Source organism: Penaeus japonicus, unplaced genomic scaffold (genome assembly GCF_977035675.1).
Source record: "Penaeus japonicus unplaced genomic scaffold, GWHDUDI00000001_assembly GWHDUDI00000040, whole genome shotgun sequence".
Lineage (NCBI taxonomy): Eukaryota > Metazoa > Arthropoda > Malacostraca > Decapoda > Penaeidae > Penaeus > Penaeus japonicus.
The window spans coordinates 23,824,484-23,834,483 of record NW_028234442.1 but is presented as its reverse complement, the minus strand read 5'-3'; the positions used below and the strand labels follow the sequence as shown (position 1 = coordinate 23,834,483).

At 51.5% G+C, this 10,000-nt stretch overlaps 1 protein-coding gene across 4 annotated transcripts in view; it reads right to left on the bottom strand.

The window, feature by feature from the left end:
• Positions 1-10,000, bottom strand: part of MESK2 (misexpression suppressor of KSR 2) — a 116,480-nt gene that overhangs the window by 29,597 nt on the left and 76,883 nt on the right. The gene's annotated exons all lie outside the window — the stretch shown is intronic.

The following is a 10,000-nucleotide window of genomic DNA, read 5'->3' as shown; positions in this document are numbered from 1 at the left end:
TCTCCTTCCCCTTCCTCCCTTCTCGTTCTCTTCTTCCTTCTTTTCATTTTCCTCTTTCCCATTGTTCTCTCCTCCCTCTCTCTCCCACTTCTCTCCTCCCCTCTCTTCCTCCTCTTCTTTCTCTCCCCTCTCTTCCCTCTCCTCCCCTCTCGACAGCTGAGGTGAGGCAGCATGACGTAAAGTCTCCTTTGTCTTGATTTTGTCGAGGTGGGCATGGAAGAGGGGGTAGGAGAGGGGGTGGGAGAGGGGGTGGGAGAGGAGGTAGGAGAGGGGGTGGGGGGTGGGAGAAGAGAGGGGGTAGGAGAGGGGGTGGGAGAGGGGGTAGGAGAGGGGGTAGGAGAGGGGGTAGGAGAGGGGGTAGGAGAGGGGGTGGGAGAGGAGGTGGGAGAGGAGGTGGGAGAGGGGGTAGGAGAGGAGGTGGGAGAAGGGGTGGGAGAGGAGGTAGGAGAGGGGGTGGGAGAGGAGGTAGGAGAGGAGGTAGGAGAGGGGGTGGGAGGGGAGGTAGGAGAGGGGGTGGGAGAGGGGGTGGGAGAGGAGGTAGGAGAGGGGGTGGGAGAGGGGGTAGGAGAGGAGGTGGGAGAGGGGATGGGAGAGGGGGTGGGAGAGGAGGTGGGAGAGGGGATGGGAGAGGGGATGGGAGGGGGGGTGGGAGAGGGGATGGGAGGGGGGGTGGGAGAGGGGGTGGGGATGGGAGAGGGAGTAGGAGAGGAGGTGGGGGTGGGAGAGGAGGGGTGAACAAGGGGTAAGGGAGAGGAGTGAATGGAACTAAGGAGTATGTACTTTACGTTCTGAAAATGAGGGACAAGGGGGGGAGGAGGGGGGGAGGAGGGGGGAGGGGGGAAAGGGTGGAAGGGTCAAGAGAGAAGCCAATAAATATCTAGGGTCACAGCTCCCTCATCCTGGCCAGCTCGTATTCTTTTGTATGCTCTATGGCCACGGGTATAGACGAAGGAAAGGAAGGAGGAGGGGGGAAGGAAAAGGAGAAGAAGAAGAAGGGTTAGTAGCTGGAGGAGGAGAAGGAATTGAGAAAGAAGACGAAGAGGAGGAACAGAAGAAGAAGAAGTTGGAAGAGGAGGAGGAGGAGGAGGAGGAGGAGGAGGAGGAGGAGGAGGAGGAGGAGGAGGAGGAGGAGGAGGAGGACGAGGACGAGGAAGAGGATGATAAGAGGAAGGAAGGAAGAAAGAAAGAAGAAGAAAAAAAAAGAAATAAACAAAATATAAGAAAGAAGAAAAGAAGGATAGAAGGAGAGAAGGAAAGAAGGAAAGAAGGAAGGAAGGATGGCGACGATGAAAAAAAGGGTAGAGGACACAAAAATAATAATGATAATAAGAACGACCGATAATCAGCTAAAAGAGCGAGACAGAGAGGGAGAGGAAGAGAGAGGGAAGGAAGGAGAGAGGGAGAGAGGGGGGAGAATAATAATATTGAAATGAAAAAGGAGGAGGAGGAGGAGGAGGAGGAGGAGGAGAGAGGGAGAGAGGGGGGAGAATAATAATAATATTGAAATGAAAAAGGAGGAGGAGGAGGAGGAGGAGAGCGGGGAGAAAGGGGGGGGAATAATAATAATGAAATTAAAAAGGAGGAGGAAATGGAGGAAAACGAGAAAGGAAAGGAGGAGAAGAAGGAGCAAGAAAAGGAGAATAATAATGGCAACGAGAACAACGAGATGACGGAAGAAGGAGAGAAGGAACAGAAAAAGCCCTAAGACTGAAAATAAGGAAACGAAGAGAAAGATGAATAAGGAGAAAGAAAGATTGCAAAGGCTTCTGTGTTCTTTATTTCCAGTTCAACACCTTATTGCCTGTTCCTTCTGTTGTTCAACGGACATTATGAACAATTTTCAACGATATGGCTCGTCAAATCTCTGTAATCTATGTAGAAATAATTATTTTCACAATTATGATATGATGGTAACAGTAACAGCGTAATAATATAAATGATGATCTTTATAATGATGATGATATGATAGTAACAGCAACAACAACAATAACAAAGACAACAACAACAACAACAACAATAATAATAAGAGTAACTGCAACATAAGCAAGAATCATATTGCAATAACTGTAACGATTACCTTTTTTTTTTGTCATTTTACCATTATATAATAACACTAAAAACTATAACAACCTTGTGAGAATCATCATCGTCACAACCTCCTAGTAGGAATAGTTACCAGCCCTAATTGTAATAATTACAATTACCATCCTAGTAACAATAATTCCCAGCCTACAACACCATCACCATCCTTATAATGATAATAATTACCACCACAATCCTAAACAACAATTTACAGCCCTCATCACAATAAAAAAAAAAAAAGTAACAATGATTACTAACTCTAATCACCATCTTAGTAACAGTAATTACTAGCCCTCATCACTTTCCAAATCCAAGTAACAGTAATTACCAGCCCTCATCACCGTCTTAATAACAGTAATTACTAGCCCTCATCACTTTCCAAATCCAAGTAACAGTAATCACCAGCCCTCATCACCGTCTTAGTAACAGTAATTACCAGCCCTCATCACCGTCTTAGTAACAGTAATTATGATCCCTCATCACTTTCCAAATCCAAGTAACAGTAATTACCATCCCTCATCACCATCACCATCACTCCGGTTTACAGCATAGCACAGCACGTCGTGTACAGTCATCCAATAGTTTTTCGCAACGACTAAGACGACCCTAAAAACCGTCCCCTCACTCTGGCGAGACCATAAACTTTTTTTTTTTCATTACCTCCAATGCCCCTCCTATCCACTTGCCCCTCTTTTCTCTTCTCTTACTCTTCTCTTTCTCTTTCTCTTTCCCTTTCCCTCTCCTCTCCTCTCCCCTCATCCCTTTTCCTCCCTTCTCCTCTCCTCTCTTTTCCTTTCCTCGCCTCTCCCCTCCTCACTTCCTCTCTCCTCTCTCCTCACTTCCTCTCTCCTCACTTCCTCTCCTCTCCTCCTCTCCTCCTCTCTCCTCACTTCCTCTCTCCTCACTTCCTCTCCTCTCCTCCTCTCCTCCTCTCTCCTCACTTCCTCTCCTCTCCTCTCCTCTCCTCTCCTCTCCTCTCCTCTCCTCTCTCTCCTTTCTCCCCTCTCTCTCTCTTCCTCTCCCCCTCCTCTCATCTCTTCCTCCTTCCCACTCTCTCTCCACTTCTCTCCTCATCCTCTCCTTCTCCCCTCCTCCTCTCTCCTCATTTCCCTTCTTTCCTCTCTCCTTCTTCTTATCTCCTCCATCCCCTCAGTCTCCTCTCTCTCTCTCTCTCTCCTTTCTCCTCCTCTTCTCTTCTCTCCTCTCCCTCTCCTCTCCTCTCCCTTCTCTCCTCTCTCTCTCCTCCTCTCTTCTCCTCTCCTCGTCCTCTCCTCCTCTTCGACTCTCCTCTCACTTCCTCTCTCCTCACTTCCACTTCCTCACTCTCACTCCTCACTCTCTCTCTACCCTCATACCTCTCCTCTCCTCTCTCCTCTCCTCTCCTCTCCTCTCTCTCTCTCCTATCTCTCCCCTGCCTCTCCTCTCATTCGTTCTCCTCTCTTCTCCCCTCCCCCCCCCCCCCCAATCTCCCTCTCCTCCCCTCTCCTCTCCTCTTTTCTCCTCCCTCAAGGCTCTTCTTTTCCTCCTTTTTCCCTCCCCTCCCGTCCCTCCCCTCTCCTCTCTCTCTCCTCCACTCTCTCTCTCTTCTGCCCACTCCCTCTCTTCTTCCTCTCCCCTCTCCTCCCTCCCTTTGCCGGTTCAACAAGCATGCAGGACCGTTCAAGCGAGGTATCATAGAGCGTGCGGCGAGTTAGTGGGGGATGAAGTGAGAGGGGTAGAGTGAGAGAGGGATGGAGAGATGGAGGTATGAAGGGGGAGGCGGGGGGAGAGGGGAGAGGGGGGAGTGGAGGAGAGTGGAGGGGATGAAGGGGGACAGGGGGGAGAGGGGAGAGGAGAGGGATGAAGGGAGAGGGGGTGTGGGGAAGAGGGAGAGGAGGGTAATGAGGAGGTAAGAGATGGAGGGAAAGGGGAAGGGGAGAGGAGGATGGAGGAGAGAGGGAGAGGGGATGAGGGAAGGAGGGGAATGGAGGGAAGGGGAGAGGGGAAGGATGAAGGAGGAGGGATAGAGGGGAGAGGGGAGAGGAGGGGAGTGGAGGGGGAGAGGGGAGAGGAGGGGAATGGAGGAGGGGTAAGGAGAGTGGAGGGGAAGGAGGGGTGTGGAGGGGAAGGAGGGGTGTGGAGGGGAAGGAGGGGGTGTGAAGGGGAAGGAGAGGAGAGAAGGAAAGTGGGAGAGAAAGGTGGGGGAAGAGAATGAGGAAGAGGTGTGAAGGGGGAGAAGTGAGAGAATAGGGGAGGGAAGGGGGTGAAGAAGGAGAGGATGGAGAGGGAGAGGGAGAAGGGGAGGGAAAGGTAGAGGAAGAGGGAATGAGAAGGGGAGAGAAAGGGGGAAGGGGAGGTAAAGGTAGAGGAAGAGGGAGTGGTAAAAGTGGGAGGAGGAGGGAAGAAGAAGAAGAAGTAAAGGGAGAGGTATAGCGAGTGAGAGAACGAGTGAAAGATTGGGGGAGCGAGAGAGGGCAAGGAGTGGGGAGATGGAGTATGGGAGGGGAAGAGGAGAGAGAAAGTAGAGAAAGAGAAATGTCTATACAGTTAATATCACGAGTATTCGGACATCAGCTGTTTAATTGGAGCCGAGCGAGTGTGGGGGTGAGGATGGGGGTGAGGGTAGGGGTGAGGATGGGGTTGAGGGTGAGGGTTGAAGGCTGGAGGTGAAAACTGAGGGTGCGGGTGAGGGTGCGGGTGGGGGTGGGGGTGAGGGTGAGGGTGAGGGTGAGGGTGAGGGTGAGGGTGAGGGTGAGGGTGAGGGTGAGGGTGAGGGCTGGGTGTGTGGAGGGAATGGCAAGAGAAAGGAGATGGTGTTTGGGTGTGTGTGGTGGTGGGGGGGGGGGGGGGGGGTGGCCGAGGGGGGGGGCTACGTGAGCTACGTGAATGATTAAAATAGTAATGAATGGTAAGCGATTCTCTAAGCTGAACCGTGCGAGACTCCGGTCACCGTTCGGGGTGGAGTCTTGATCCCTTTCACTTTCAATATATTCTCTCTCTCTCTTTCTCTTTCTCTTTCTCTTTCTCTTTCTTTCTCTCTCTCTCCCTTTCTCTTTCTCTCTCCCTCCCTTTCTCTTTCTCTCTCCCTCCCTTGCTCTTTCTCTCTCTCCCTCCCTTGCTCTTTCTCTCTCTCTCCCTTGCTCTTTCTCTCTCTCTCCCTTTCTCTTTCTCTCCCTTTCTCTTTCTCTCCCTTTCTCTTTCTCTCTCTTTCTCTCCGTTTATCTTTCTCTCCCTCTTTCTCTCTCTTTATCTCTCTTTATCTCTTTTTATCTCTCTCTCTCTCTCTCTCTCTCTCTCTCTCTCTCTCTCTCTCCCTCTCTCTCTCCCTCTCTCTCTCCCTCTCTCTCTCCCTCTCTCTCTCCCTCTCTCTCTCCCTCTCTCTCTCTCTCTCTCTCTCTCTCTGAGTTTATCTAGTAGGCTTCCTTGTGCAGGTTCCTCAGCCAAGCAACGGACGGGGCAGGCTGCTCCGCCGGCCACTCACTACCGCTAAACGTTACTCGCTACTCGCTACTCGCTACTCGTTACTCGCTACCGGCGTAACTCACAGGAGCGGGAGATTGTCGCCGTCGCAGGGCGTGGTGGGGATGATGGCCACGTTGGGGCATCCTGCGGAGACCGTGTCCACCATCCTGCCGTCCGCTCCTTGGCTCCCTCCTTCTCCTCCTCCTCCTCCAAAGGCTCCTCCTCCGCCCTTCTTCCTCTGGGGACTCCGCCTGGCCCTCGCCTCCAAGTCCCTGGCGATCCTCAGCGGCCAGTTGTACTTGCGGATCCTGTTCCTCCAGGTGTGGCGGCGGTGGCACGGGGGGAAGAGCTCCCCGGCGCTGTGGCCCAGGGGCTCCCCGAGGGCGTGTCCTCCGCCTTCTCCTTCTCCTCCTCCGCCTCTTCCTTCTCCTCCTCCTCCGTCGGCGCCTCCTATATCCTCAAAGGATATCTCAAAGGCCAAGGCGCTCCTCTTGTCTTTCGCGGTCGCCAGAGCTCCTCCTCGACAGGGTCTTCAGCGGGGGGGGAGAGTTGCTGGATGCAATGCTGTCGTTTTCTTTCTTTCTCTCTCTCTTTCTTTCTTTCTTTCGCGTCTGTCTTTCTTTCGGTTCTCTTTTACGTGCTCATGTCCTCGAGCGTAAGTCACGTGGAGTCCGAGCGCACAGAAATGCCTTCCTTCGATTTCTCCCGTCTGTCAATCATCGGTCATACGCAGGCACTCCCTCTCTGGTCGTCCATTCCCGCCGGCGAAATCCTCTCTACGCGAACGAACGAACGAACGAACGAAAAAATAAAATAGATATATTTTTTTTCCTTAACCTTTCAATCACTGAAGCTTTTCCGTTCTTACTCTTTTTTTCCCCCCTGTCTTTCTTTCTTTATCTCTTTCTATTTGCCTCCTCTCTCTTTCTCTTTTTCTCTCTCTTCCTCTCTTCTTCTCTTCTCCTCTCTCTCTCTTTCTCTCTCTCTTTCTCCTCTCTTGAGCGCGGTGGAGACACGACTGGTGGCCTCTCTCGCTGGAGGGCCCTGGAAGTGTATGTGTGTGCGAGTGTGTGTGTAAGTTCGTGCGTGTGTATGTATGTGTTGTGGACGAGCTGGATGAGCCCTCCCCCCCCACCTACCTCAGCCCCTCACCCCACCCCCCTCTTTCTCCTAAACTAAGGGGAGAAGAGGGGTGGGGGGAACGGGCTGGGACACTCTTTCACAGAACCACGTTGACAAAGGCACATACACACACCCAAGAGGGGAGACGGAGGGTCATGAGAACACGCACGCAAAAAAAGATACAATTAGAAACACTTTTGTCAAGAGAGTAACAGACAATAATGAAAGCAACAACAACAAATACCACAATACTTATCTCAATACACACACATGTCTTTTGTTGTTGTTGTTTTTTGTTTGTTTTTTTCTGATGTTTTACGTAAAGAGGGTGTCTGTCTGTCTGTCTGTCTCTCTCTCTCTCTCACACACACGCGCGATCGAGAGCACGTACGTACGGCACACACGCACAGACACACACACACGCGTGCGCACGGATACACACACACCCGCTGTGGTATTACGCGGTCGCACTTGGGGAATCAAGAGAGAGAGAGAGAGAGAAAGACAGAGAGAGAATGGGGAGAGAGAAAAGAGAGAGAGAGAGAGAAGGGAGATGTAATAAACATCCGACCTTCTCAAGCTACGCAAGCCGACTGAGGCCGCTGGGTGGCTGCTAGAGGGTGGGATGGGGGGGTGGGGGGTGGGGGGGAAGGGTTGATGTTGGGGTGGGGGTAGGGGTGGGGGGCGTAACCTCCCTACTACCTCTCCTCCCCCTCTTCGTCTCCCCTCACCAGGTGCCGGAAGGTTGGTAAAAATGGGGGAGGGGGAGGGGAGGGGAGGGAGTAGAGTGAAAGAGTAACAGAAAGAAGAGTGAAAGAGCGAGAGGCGGAAGGGAGAGGGAAGAGAGGAAAAGGAAGTAGGGGAGGGAGTAATGGGGAGTGGGGAAGAAGGGAGGAAGGAGGTGAAGAGTGAAAAGAGAAAAGAAGAGAGACGGATACACGAGCGAGAAAAAGTGAGTGAGTGAGTGAGTGAGTGAGTGAGTGAGAGAGAAAGGGGTGGGGGGGAGAGGAAGGGAGGGAAGGAGAGGGAGGGAGGGAAGGAGAGGGAGGGAAGGAGAGGGAGGGAAGAAAATGAAGGGAGGGAGGGAGGGAGGAAGAGGGAGGGAGGGAAGGAGAGGAGAAAAGGGAGTAGAAAAGAGAGGAGAAGGTGAGGGGATCAAATGAAAGAAAAGGGGTGAAAGAGAATGGGGATTGGGGAGGGGGAGGGGGAGAGGGGACAGCCGGACGGAGGGAAGAATTTTCTAGAAGCCCTTCAAAACCCTCTGGACTGTCTCGAGGGCATGTGAGGGGTGGGGTGGGGTGGGGTGGGGTGGGGTGGGGTGGGGGGTGGGTAGAGTGAGGGTTAGGGCGGGATAGGAATAGGAGTGGGGGGTAAAGACAGGGGTGGAGTAAGGTCAAAGACATGGAAGGGGGTAGGGATAGGGGTAGGGGTAGGGGCAGGGGTAGGGGTAGGGGTAGGGGTAGGGGCAGGGGTAGGGGTAGGGGTAGGGGTAGGGGTAGGGGTATGGGGTAGGGGTAGGGGTAGGGGTAGGGGTAGGGGCAGAAGGGCAGGCGTAGGGGCAGGGAGAGGGATACTGCGAAAGTTGCTGTGAAGTTTCAGGTAATACGAATAAGGAGATTGAAAATGAAATGAAAGCAAATGGAAAGGAAATGAAATAAAAACTGAAAGGTAAAGTAGATGAAAGGAAATGATAAGATATGAAATGAAAAGAACCTAAAGGAAAAGATTTAAACAAAAAGAGAAAGAGGAAAAGAAAAAGGAAATGAAAAGGATGATAAGAGCGAACGAAAAGCAAAGAAAAAAAAATTAAAGATAATGAAAGACATATCAATACTCGAGAAGAAAAAGAAGAGAAAAAAGAAGAAAGGAGGGCGAGGAGTGAACGACAAAGAGAAGTGGAGGAGAGACAAAAAAGAAGGGAAGGGGTAGGAAGGGAGGGAGGGAGGGAGGGAGGGATGGAGAGTGAGAATGAGGGAGAAGGAATGAGGAAAGGAAGGAGTGAGGTAGGGAAGGAGGGAAGAAGGAAGGGAGGGAGGGAAGAAGGGAGAGTGAGAATGAGGGAGAAGGAGTGAGGGAAGGAAGGAGGGAGGGAAGTAGGGAGAGTGAGAATGAGGGAGAAGGAGTGAGGGAAGGAAGGAGGGAGAGGGAGATGGAGTGAGGGAGGGAGGGAGGGAAGGGTCGGAGAGGGGAGAAGAGACTATGAGATATGAGAGAGATGGGATGTTGGATGAGGGGAGAAGTGAGAGAGGGAGGAGGAGAAAAGAGAGGGGAGGGAGACGGGGAGGAGAGAATAGGGAGAATGAATAGGGGGAAGAGGAAAAGTGAGAAGAGAGTAGGGGAGAAGGAGAGTGGGAGAGGAGGGAGCTGGGAGTGAGGGAGAGGTAGAAAGGAGATGAGAGTAGGGGAGAGGGAGGAGGGAGATGGGAGGAGGGAGGAGAGAGGAGGGAGTGGGGGAGAGGTAGAAAGGATATGAGAGTGGGTGAGGGGGAGGAGAGAGGAGGGAAGAGGGAGGGGGGGAGATTGAGAAGCGATTAAAGGTCACACTTGTATTACCAATGACGTCAGTGACTCCGAAAATATCATCCCTTCCAGGGGATTCGTGGAAGAGGAGCAAGAGGACGAAAATGTGGAAGAGGGGGAAGAGGGAGAACGAAAATGTGGAAGAGGAGCAAGAGGACGAAAATGTGGAAGAGGGGGAAGAGGGAGAACGAAAATGTGGAAGAGGAGCAAGAGGACGAAAATGTGGAAGAGGGGGAAGAGGGAGAACGAAAATGTGGAAGAGGGGGAAGAGGAGGAACATGTGGAAGAAGAGGAAGAATAAGATATGGTGGATTAGTAGGTAAAGGTCGAACATGTGGAAGAGGAGGAAGAGAACGAACATGTGGAAGAGGAAAAAGAAGAGAAAAGCAAAAGAGGAAGAGGGCGGATATATGATGAGTAAAAACCTGAAAACATGTGGAAGAGGAAAGTCAGTAACAGAAAGAACAAGGAAATCTGAAGAAAAAAACGAGAAAAAGAAGAAAACGAAGAAGGAGGTTGTAGTGAAGGACAGGAGGGGGGAGGGGGGGGGGGCGATGGCACTAAAAGGAGAACTAGGATAAAGATGAAGATAAAAATGAATATGAAAAAAAATGAAGATACAGAGAAGAGAGACGATGGAAGAACAAGATAAACAGAGGGGGAGAAAGGAAGACCAAAAACGTACAAAAAGTAGAATGGGAGAAAGAGGAGAAGTGGCACAGGACACAAAATGAGGGAAGAGTGACAGCGAACGAAGAAAAATGACGAACAGGCAATTATGAGAGGAAACTAAGCAACATGATTGTTTAATTATCCTTTACGTATTGTTTACATG